The sequence below is a fragment of the Sapajus apella genome, unplaced genomic scaffold, assembly GCF_009761245.1.
Source record: "Sapajus apella isolate SASKATOON/1434 unplaced genomic scaffold, GSC_monkey_1.0 scaffold94, whole genome shotgun sequence".
Classification (NCBI taxonomy): domain Eukaryota; kingdom Metazoa; phylum Chordata; class Mammalia; order Primates; family Cebidae; genus Sapajus; species Sapajus apella.
In genome coordinates this window covers 5,642,772-5,654,924 of record NW_022437034.1, presented here as the reverse complement: position 1 = coordinate 5,654,924, position 12,153 = coordinate 5,642,772, and the positions used below count along the sequence as shown (strand labels likewise).

General features: G+C 35.0%; 1 protein-coding gene across 6 annotated transcripts in view; it reads right to left on the bottom strand.

Annotated features, from left to right (window-relative positions):
* Nucleotides 1-12,153, bottom strand: part of ADK (adenosine kinase) — a 566,800-nt gene that overhangs the window by 246,822 nt on the left and 307,825 nt on the right. The gene's annotated exons all lie outside the window — the stretch shown is intronic.

Here is a 12,153-nt window from a genome sequence, read left to right as displayed (position 1 = left end):
AAATGGAATATTGCTTGTCCTTAAAAATAAGAGAAGGAGGGCTTGGCAAAGTGGCTCATACCTGTAATCCCAGCACTTTGGGAGGCTGAGGCAGGCGGGTCACAAGTTTAGGAAATTGAGACCATCCTGGCTAACATAGTGAAACCCCATCTCTACTAAAAAAAAATAATAATAATAATAATTAGCTGGGTGTGGCGGCACACGCCTGTAGTCCTACCTACTTGGGAGGCTGAGAGGGGAGAATCACTTTAACTTGGGAGGAGGAAGCTGCAGTGAGCTGAGATCGTGCCAGTGTACTCCAGCCTGGATGACATTGCAAGACTCCATCTCAAAAATTAAAAAGAGAGAGAGAGAGAGAAAGAGAGAAGGAAATCCTGTCACATACTACAAGATGGATGAACCTTGAGGACATTAAGCTAAGGAAGTGAAATAAGCTAGCCATAAAAATCCAGCCACAAACCATGATTCCATTTAAATGAAATATCTAAAATCGTCAAATTCACAGAATCAGAGTGGAATGGTGGTTGCCTTGGGCTGTACGAAAGTAGCAAAAGGAAGTTGCTGTTCAATGGCTATAGAGTTTCTGTTTTGCAAGGTGTTTGTACAAGAAACATACTGTACAACAATGTGCATATAGTTAACATTACTGTACTTTACACTTAAAAATGGTTAAGATGGACTGGGCATGGTGGCTTATGCCTATAATCAAAACATTTTGGGAGACCAAGAAAGGAGGATCACTTGAAGCCAGGAGTTTGAGAACAGCTTGGGCAACATGGCAAAACCCCAGCTCTACAAAAAATTTTAAAAATTAGCTGGGCATAGTGATGCGTGCCTGTTGTTTTAGCTACTTGGCAAGCTGAAGTAGGAGGATCACTGAGCCCCAGGAGTTGAAGGTTACAGTGAGCTATGCTGCACACTACTGTACTCAGGGTGTGCAGGGAGACACTATCCCTAAAAAATAAATAACAAGGTTAAAAAATATTTTTCTCTTGAGACAAGGGCTCACTCTATCACCGAGGCTGGAGTGCAGTGGTGCAATCACAGCTAGTGCAGTGTCGAACTCCTAGGCTCAAGTGATTTTCTCACCTTAGCCTCCTGAATAGCTCAGACTACAGGTGCATGCTACCATGCCTGGCTAATTTTCATATTTTTCTATAAAGACGGGGTTTTGCCACATTGCCCAGGCTGGTCTCAAACTCCTGGGCAAAAGCAATCCTTCAGCCTTGGCCCTCCAGATTGCTGGGATTACAGGTTTGAGCCACCATGTCCAGCCTAAAGTGGGAAATTTTATGGTATGTATTTTTGACCACAAGTATTAAAAAACACAACTAGATCTATCTCTCTCTCTCTCACACACCCTCCTCCCTACAAACACACGCACTCATACACACATACACACACCCCTTGTCTAGGTTACAGTTTGAACAAAACAAAGCAACTGGAAACTTATTACTGAGATGATATTTTAATATGGACTAGATAAAATTGAAATTTTAATACGAACTAAGTATTAGAAGATACTAAGGGATAACTGTTGATAATGTATAAGGACAGGTAATGAGTACACAGGGATTCATTATGCTATTTATTTTTATTCTGTTTTTGTGTGTATGATTAAATGTTTTCTATAACAAAATAGATCTTCAGATTTGGACAGACTTTAGAGATAACCCTATTCATCTTTCAATTTCAGAAGACAACTGTAGGCCCAGAAAGGTTAGTAAACTTGCATATTATATGAATCAGTGGCAAAACTATGCCTAAGAATATTTGAGACCCAGTTTGCCATCTAATGCTCTATCCAGTATATAATACTGACTCATTCACAAGAGGCTCTATTGATGAGCAAAGAGTATATATAATAAATTTTACTGGTTGCAACTAGCTAAAATACTAAATATCATGCTGTTAAAAATTATCATTAAAAACTGACATGACAGCACATCATATCTGAAAGGATCACTAGACATTACTTTATGAAGGTTTGGAGAGCACAAATTTGTTAAAACTATAAAAGTCAAGGAGGTTTTGACTTCCCTGAATTCTTCATCTCAACATCAAAAACAATCTCTAATGGTTGGTCTTAAAAATAAGAATGGCAAAAAAGTTAAGGCAGAGCCTTTGTCTTTATGAAAATAGTGGAGGAAAAAAGGCTCTCTTTAAGAGACAAAATTATACATCTATCTACCTTCCTAAGGGCTTTTTGATACTACTTGCTACAACACCATCTTCTCCCTCTTCCCCAATCAGAATCATTGCTCACCCGGGACCCTTACTGAATGGAAAAGGGCACTTGAGAAGTATAGTTGTACTTTAACGGTGTAATAAAATACAAAAAGTTAAGAGGAGGAAATAGCCATACAGTGTAGTGAGAACTAATGAGGAAATGTGGTATACAGGAAAAGACCTGGGTTTGAGAATTAGCTGTCAGTGACTAATGAGATTTGTGACCTCTACCTAGTTTCATAAAAATGTTCATCAAAATATTTAATAGAAATGAATTGAAATTATAAAATCAACTATAATACAAAAATAACATTTATATTCATTGTGATTCTAAGGCATAAAAAGATCACTTAATGTTTAATATAGAGATTTAAATAATGAAAATTAATATTTTCCTTAAAATTTTTTTTGAAAAAGTAAACAGAGAAAAATGGAGACAAGACTCCCATAATCTGAATTCCTAAAGTGAATAGCTTTACTATTAAATATCAAGTACCATAAAAAAGAAAAGATTTCACTTCATATATTATTCTACTATGAAATTATCTACTAGATAATTGCCATGAAAACTTTTTATTGTAATCCAGCAATGAATGTAGTAAGTCAAACATTTTTATCTTATTCTTTTGAATTCTAAGTATTAATGAGTGAGCAATCTGAACTATGAAATCAAAGACACAAAGAAAGCCCTGGGGTTATAAATAATCTATAATGTCACGTTAACACATGTGGTGGCTTTCTGTACTATCAACTCGGAACAGAGATGTCCAGAAATGACAGTTCATTGTTCTTCATTGCATCAAGTCTATAGTACCCTAGTAACTCCCAGTTTCTTAGATATAGGCTTGCACCAGTAACATTGTGTTAAAAGATTGTTCAAAAGGTAGAGACCACTAAAAGCATCCATGAATTTTGTTTCAATGCTAAAACATACCACTATCTTTTCTTTGAGGTCATTTACCTTCATTGTAGTAGTGTAACAGAAGAAATAATTTTTTAAAAAGAGGGTTATAATTATGCTGCTGGATCAATAACCCATACTTTAAAAGTACAAAACTTTGATTTTTATCTTTTCCTTCTATATTATCCAAAAATATCTAAAATATGTCACTTAAAATACATATATACATGGCAATACAAACATGTATGTATACACTAATTTATCATCATGCCATTCTTGGAAAGATCTGCAATTTCATAAATTTATCTAGATTTGTTAAAGTGGATTGAGATTTTTATTTATTGTATATAAATGCCACCAAATCACGAAATGTCTCAGGTAACAGATATTAAATGAAGACATGACATTTCAGCTAATGAAGCAAAGCCATTTATCTTGAAATTTTCTTGCTACAGAAAGAGAAACCTTTAAAAATGGCCTTAAGTTTGCAAAACTCAGCAACTTTAATCTATCCACTTTCTTTTGACCTTTACACTCAACCTCAAAAAAATGTTCAGCAACATAAATTCGATCTCAAAAGGCTGCTGCAGATCTCATTTTCTGCTGTTTTTCCATTAGGTATTTATGGGACTTATGAGTGCTACAAGGGACTAGTAAAACGCCAGAGTAATCCTGCAGTTCCTGTGTATGAATTCAGCTTTTCCCTTTGAGATGATAACTTTTTCCCAACCCTGGCCAAGGCCTTTTCAGATTCGAGTTTAAAACTAAGACTATAGGTGTAATGTTCTTTTCAAGAGGTAGGATAGGTAAGTAGGGACCGAAGGCAGAGGGAAAGAAAATTAAACAGATTTAGTAGTTTAACTACTGAAACAAAATAATTTTTGAAGCCATTAAGGTAGCTTGTTACACATTTGCACTAATTGAAATCACAGCATGCTTCGACGGGATAGAAACTGAATCCAATGAGTTCTGAAGTTTGAAGATCTCAGCTGTATGCATGCCTTCTCTTAGCTGCACAGGAAACCAGCTGCTTTCATTTATGACATGTATTGAACACATATGCTCCAGTATACCCATGACATAACATTTAACAGTATACTTTCAGATAAGTTTGCCAAGAAGGGGGAAGAGGGATATGAATATATAGTGAGACAAAAAAAATTATACAGTATATGTTCATTTGTTTAAATGTTAGCAAGATAAGAAAATACATTTTGTGTTTTCATTAATATGCTTTAAAATTCATTATAAAATACAAATAATGAAATCAATTTTAAAAATCCATCCATCATAAACAGAAGTTTATCAAAGTCTAAGTCAAGTTTGAGACAAAAAAATTACTAAATTAGTCAATAAAACCTATCAGTTATACACTATAGAGAAGGTATCACGTTAAGCCATGGAATATTAAGCTATGAGACCAAGACTTCCCATAACTTTTACAAAACTAAACCAAATTATCCCCTTTACCCTTTCTCAGCTAATGAAGCTTCCATCCTTGACTCATTTCTCTCATAAACTATTCTTCAATCCAACAGCAATTTCTATTAAACCTACCTACACACTATATCTAGAACCTGATTGTATCTTACCACCTCCACTGCTAATTCTCTAGTCCAAGTCACCATATCTCTCATCTGGGTTACTGCAATGACCTCCAGGTGATCTATTTCTATCTTTTTGCCCCAGTCAGTTTTGTCCTTATAACAGTGACAATAACCCTACTAAAATATAATTCATGTTAAGTTTCTCCTCCATACAAAACCTAAAGGCTTTTGATCTCATTCAGAGTCAAAACAAAACAGAAAACAACAAAGTCTTTATAGTGGCCTACAAAGTCTTATTTAATTTGCCTCTCGACTCTTTTCCAGTGTAATTACATCTCCTACTTTTCCCGTTGCTCATTTTACTCTAGCCATATTAACCTCCTGGCTATTTCTTAAACATATGATGCTCCTGGCATAGAGACTTTATACTTGTTATTTATTCACTGATTGCTTTTCTCCCTAATATGTGCACAACTTGCTTCTTGAAATATTTTTAAACATCACTGTCTTGGTTGACACTTTCCCTAATGATCAGATTTGAAAGTGTAACCTTTCACGCTAGACCTGAACACTCTTTTATTTTTCTCCAAGGCTCTTATTACCATTTAACATACTAGATATTTTGTTTAAAGCATTATGCACTAAAAGTAACCACCCTGAGGGCAGCAATATTTACTTGGTTGCTGCTATATATTCACCACCTAGAAAAGTGGCAGGAATGTAGTATTCCTTTAAATAGGAATAAATTAACCATGTAAAACAACCTTTACGTTAAGTACATTTCAAAAAGTATCCTTTCAATTTCTGCTTCTCTCTCTCTCTCTTTCTCTCTAATAGTTGCCCAGGCTGGAGTACAGTGGCATGATCATAGCTCACTGCAACCTCAAACTGTTGAGCTCAAGTAACCCACCCAGCTTGGCTTACAAAAATGTTGGAATTACAGGTGTCAGCCACTGTGCCTGGACTGCTTCTGTATGTCTTGAATAAAAATAATTTAAAAGTTTTCAAGAAATTTGAAGTTATGACAGGAACTAATATACAGTAAAACTATAAAATAATACACATTCCATGAATTGTGTATAGATTCTTATTTTAGTTTTTTAAAGACAGGGTCTCGCTGTGTCACCCAGGCTATGGTGGAGAGACACAGTCTGCAACCTTGACCTTTCAGGCTCAAGTGATCCTCTTGCCTCAGCCTCCCAAGTAGTTGGGACCACAGATGCATGCCACCTTGCCCAGCTAGTTTTGTTTTTATGAATAAAGATGGGATCTCCCTATGTTGCCCAGGCTGGTCTTGAACTCCTGGGCTCAAATGATCCTTCTGCCTCAGCCTCTCAAAAGTATTGGGATTACAGGCATGAGCCACTGTGCTCAGCCAGATTCTTAGAACAAACCTTTAGCACACTCACATGATATTCTTACAAAGATGAAAATTTCTAGAAACTTGAACACAAAGGATATAGAAAAAGTTGAGTATCATAAGATATATCTTACATGTACTGCTGAAATTTTTCTTGGTGGCCATTATTTGTACAAATACTTTACATGTATAATTTTGGAAAAATGCAAGTAACATAGGTGTACAGGAATCTCTGGGTGTCTGTAAAAAATACCTCAATTCAAATTATTCATAAAATCAAGAGTACTTTCCAATTCAGTAAACTTCCTGTTGAGCAGTTTTGCTAATGACATTTCTCTTATATTTAGGCTCTGTATGTTTTCAACTAACAATCTAATTTATTTCTAAGAACATTTCCTTGCATCTTATTAATTATATTTATACCTAGCCTACTTCCTGGCAAGGATTAAGGCAATTTAGAAAGATGTAAAAAAAAAAAAAAAGACAAGATACCATGACAAAAATTTGGTGGTAAAGAAGCAGAATTTGCACAACATAGGTTTGTTTTAGCCTCCTAACAATGAGACAAAAGAAATTCAATGATACAATTAGTAATGTATAAGAACAAGGGTCCCCAACCCCTGGGACAAGGACCAATACCAGTCCATGGCCTGTTAGGAACTGTGCCACACAGCAGGAGGTGAGTGGCAGGTATGGAAGTGAAGCTTCATCTGTATTTACACCACTCCCCATCGCTCACATTACTGCCAGAGCTCCACCTCCTGTCAGATCAGTGGCAGCATTAGATTCTCACTGGAGTGAGAACCCTATTGTGAATTGTACGTGTGAGGGATATAGGCTGTGTGCTCCTTATGAGAATCTAGCACCTGATGATCTGTCACTGACTCCCATCACCCCCAGAATGGACTGTCTAGTTGCAGGAAAACAAGCTCAGAGCTCCCACTGATTCTACATCATGGTGAGTTGTATAACTATTTCATTATATATTATAATGTAATAATAATAAAAATAAAGTGCACTATAAATGCAATGCACTTGAATCATCCTGAAACCACCTCTCACCCACCCTACCCTGTGGAAAAATTATCATCCATGACACTGGTCCTTGGTGCAAAAAACACTGGGGACACCTGGTATAAAACACTGGTAAATCTAATAAATAGTAAATATTTTTGTTTTAAAATTATACAAAAATAAAATAATCACTTATTAGACAGCAATTTCTCAAGAACTTTAGCTTTAGTTTTTCATATTTACTGATGTAATTTGAGTCATTACTATGTTGAAATTCCAGGAGGCAGGTTTGAGACCTACATAAAGCCTAAATCCCTAAAGTATGAACATGCTAAAACATTCATGTTTATTCTAAATTTTATATGAGAGTCATCTTGATGTGTATGTCTAAATTTAATCAATAGTCTATCCTTACCATAGATTTGTCCTAATTTAGAGGTTATCTTTCATAAAAAGCCCAAGTTCTTATCATTCCAGAGGGTAACTGTTTATTTGATAAGTTGTAGGTAATAACAGAAGCATGTCACATTGGATGCTAGATAGTTAACAAGAATGATTCACCACCTAACATCACAGTAAATATGGGTCAAAGTATGTTAAATTTTTGAATGCCAAGAGACTATCTTGTTCTTTCATTTTGAAGCTGATGATTACACTGTGACTAAACTGTAAAATCTACCTGACGGTCAAAATACAAAAAGTATACGGATTTAAAAAATTCGATATGAAACACTGAATCACTTTCAGAAATTTCAGTGGTGAGTTCTAGGAGAAAATATGGCTTGTGTACACATATACACACATACACATATTTCAAAATACTTTCTATACTTTTCTTCTCTGTAGGTTGATTTACAGAATTTTTGAAAATTTCTTAAAATATACTCTTAGAAAGAGGTTTTAGTTTTCCTGGGAGTACTAGAATAAAAAGTTTTTTTCTTAATATTCTGTATAACTTCTAATTTTTCTAAATTAATTTCTCCATGTTCCCTATAATAGGTCAATAATTCAGAGAAACTATTATAAAAATCTATTAATGATATTATAAAACTATCCCAAGCAGTGTTTTAAATTTACTATTGCTTAGGACATGGTGCTCTGGTATAAAAACAAAACAAAAAATAAAAAAGACATACAAGAAGACTGTTTTCAAAACCTGCAAGGAATTTGTATAAGATTTAAAACAGACATATGCTTTTAAAGAACTTTCAAATGCAACAGTTAATCCACATAATAATTCAACAACCAACATAGACTCAAAGTTCTAACAGATACCATATGCAACCTGCAATAAAACCTGAGAAAAGATATTTCAGGCAACAGGATAATTTCATTTTCCATTTTAAATATTCACTTATTTTTAGTTAACTGGCCATAATACAGCACATGAAAATATTGTCATCATTGTATAATAAAACTCTGGTACAAATATTTTATTAGTCGAGAAGCTAAAATTTGGGGAGCACTATTACAAAAATGCTTTTCTGTGTTTACTATAGAAGATATGCGTACTGAATTTACCACTAATTCTATAAATAAATATAATTCTATAAAGTCTAGTACCTGTAAAGATAAATCTAGCTTAGGAAGTAGAAGAAACAGTAGAAGAGTTATATTTAGCCTATGAATTCCAAACCGTCAATTATATTAAATACCTACTATGTGCAAAGCTCCATGTCAGTTATAAAGGAAATGAATGTTTGTAAGATTTACATGTGCTACTGTAGTGGAAATACAAAATATTAGTATTAGTATTGAGATAGGGAAGGGTCAGGGATATATCTAACATAAGTCATATTTTAAATTAGAATGAAACAATTAATTTATATGCAAATAGTATTACCAGGCTTTTTTCCTTGCCAAAATAATCAAACCCTTTGTTCTGATAATTATAACAATATTGGACTACATAAGCTATTCACACTAGTAAGGTAAGAAAGTTTTAAAATAGAATCAATGTGCAAGTAAAATTAGATGTTAGCTGAGTAAAGCAAGAAGTATATTTATTGCTTTCTGCTAACAGTTTTTGAGACAAAGGAACAAATGTCTACCAGCTGAATCAAGAGAAGTTAGGGACTTAAATGGCATTGTTTAAATTTTTTTTTTCTATTTCTGGTTTCTCAAGTTTATAGTTGGTTTACTCTAAAGACTTACTCTAAGTATTCCTTACTTTCATCACAAGATGTCCTATAAATTTAAAGACAGAAAACTGGCAAGCTCTATTAGTAGTATTTCAATACTACAATAGTGTCTTTTATTAGAAAACGCAGTACTCCTTATCCATTCATCTGCTAGACAGAACTTCCTGGCTAACAGTCCATAGTGATGACATAATTTCTGACAGAGACATTCTGGATAAAATGGAGACTACCAGGACTAATCATTATAGTTTTACTTTAAACATTTTCTTAAGTCATTTGTAATTCATGGATAAAAGAAACACTTTACTAGAACATATCTATCATACGCTGTCACCCCAAAGGGAAAACTTCACAGAGGAGAGGGACAAAAAAAAAAACAACCTTGCAAGTCTCATGTTTGTTAGGGACAATCTTGCATATGCTACAGTTATATGCATCAAAGTATTTAAATTGTCCATGGTTGGGGGGAGGGTCAAGGTAAATAGGATAATCTGGCACCCAGAGAGATGAAACCATTCACATTGAATATAAAATCATAACTGAACTATTAGAAAAAACTAAGCATCCTTCAGTAGGACTCTCTCCATCATTTGCATTATAAAACATTAATGAAGTGAATGAACACCTGAAAAATGACTTTTTTCATGCAACTTATTAAAAGCAATAATACTACACATGTGTATATAATAAAAAATAAAATCCACAAATCCTAGACATGTCTGAAATTTCACACAGAATAGGAGGCTCATAAGCACAAGAAATTACCCCTAAACTCTTTGACCAAAATGAGTTAATTTGTGCTTGTGTGTGTCATTAGGATAACACAGGTTATGTCAAGAGGACGTTCTGGTACACAGAGATCACAAGAAGTTTTGTTGATTTTTTATTTCAAAAATGTCTTATGTAGGGTATGATTGGGAGAATGATGCTCAAAGCATGCTCAATAGCAGGTGTTCTTTTGTTGTTAGAGCGAAGAAACAGTTTCACTTCTTGGGGCCAAGAAACAGTTAGATAGCCAGAGACAGAAACAAGTTTCTAAACTTAAATCTCTAATTTGAAATTTGAAAATAAAGCATAGTGGATCCTACTTTTTAAGTGTGAGTATAATTACGGGGAGAAATACCCTTAGAGGAAAGCAAGAGAAAAAAGAAGTGATCATAGGTTTGGGTTGGAGTGGGAACACATTTGGATACTTTTTTTTTCTTTTTTAGCTCTGGGAGACAAGAAAGATCCAATAAAAGATGGTATGGCAATTAAGCAAGGAAAAAAAATGCCTTATTTTAGCACTGAAAATGACTTTTGACTACAGAGAGCCTGATTTTTTATACTAGTATTTCCCAAACTGTGTCCTGCTAAACTCTAATGTCCTCTGACATGTAAAAAGATGTTCTCGGAAAAACTCACATTAAAATTATCTGTTAAATTTTTGCATATCCTTGTATTTTCCAACTGATTGGAAATAAAACTTTTTTTTTTTTTCCCAAGATGGAGTCTCACTCCGTTTCCCAAGCTGGAGTGCAACGGCGTGATCTCGGCTTACTGCAACCTCCTCCACCTCCTGGGTTCAAGCGATACTCCCTTGCCTCAGCCTCCCAAGTAGCTGGGATTGCAGGTGCCCGCCACCGTGCCCAGTTAATTTTTTGTATTTTTAGTAGAGACAGGGTTTCGCCATGTTGGCCGGGCTGGTCTTAAGCTTGTAACTTCAGGTGATCCACCTACCTCGGCCTCCAAAGTGCTGGGATTAGAGGCTTGAGCCACTGCGCCCAGCCAAAACTTTTTGTTCATAGAATGTAATTTAGGAAACATTACTTTCCACCATATGTTAAGATAGAGTATATATGTATATGTTTTTAAAGTATTTTGATCAAGTTTTAGCTAATTATTTCTTTTATTTTCCATATTAAATCTTATCTGATCAAAAGAACTCTCTCATAAGGAATGAACTACTAGGTGGGTCTGTGGGCTAGTATTAAAGGTAAGGCAGATTAGTAGTATTTCAGAAAGAAATGGCATGGAAAAGAAAGCTTTTTTATTTATTTGTTTTGGGATTTGTGAAAAGTGAAAGCTGGCAGTATGGGTGTAGAGTATAGAATGGTCTGTATCAAACTGAATCTACATTACTAGAACTATAGGGCAATAATAAAATTTCCAAAGCCAAACTGATAATATATATTTCTTTGGAATAAGTTTCAGAGCACTCATTCCTCAATGACAAAACAGAGAGATAACTTCCAACTAGGTTATGGTGGCAGTGATCTGAGGGATAAATCTGAAGTTAAATTTTCTTGGTTATCTATTTCAAAAATTCACAACTATTCTGCACTAAAATGTTTCACTGGGTCAGGCAGTGGCTCATGCCTGTAATCCCAACACTTTTGCAAGCTGAGACAAGAGGATTGTTTGAGGCTGGGAGTTAGAGACCAGCCTGGGCAACATAGAGAACCCTTGTCTCTACAAAAAAATAAAAATAAAAATTAGCCTGGCATGGTGGTGCACGCCTCTGGGTCCAGATACTTGGGAGTCTGAAGTGAGAGGATCGCTTGGGCATGCAAAGCTGAGGCCACAATGAGCCGTGATCTTACCACTGTACTCCAGTCAGAGTGACAGAATGAGGCTTTGTCTCAAAAAAAAAAAAAAAAAAAAAAATTATTTTTCCCCAGTTTAACATTCAAGAAGATATGAAATACCCGATCTTTTTCAAGCTGGTTTGAAGGGCAGGGGCATAGGTCTATCATTTGTTTTGTTTGTTCTGCCAAGCAAATAACGCAGTGACCTGGGCCAGTGTTTCGAATATTCAGTTAGTCATCAATAAATACTGACTGATTATATGTTATGTGCTGATCACTGGTTTTAGGGCCACAAAACATTCTCTTCCTCACACATGCCCATTCCCTCTCCTCTCATCATAAAGACTTCCTGTTCCTCAAAAATATCAAGTACGCTATGCTGTGTCTCCCCCTT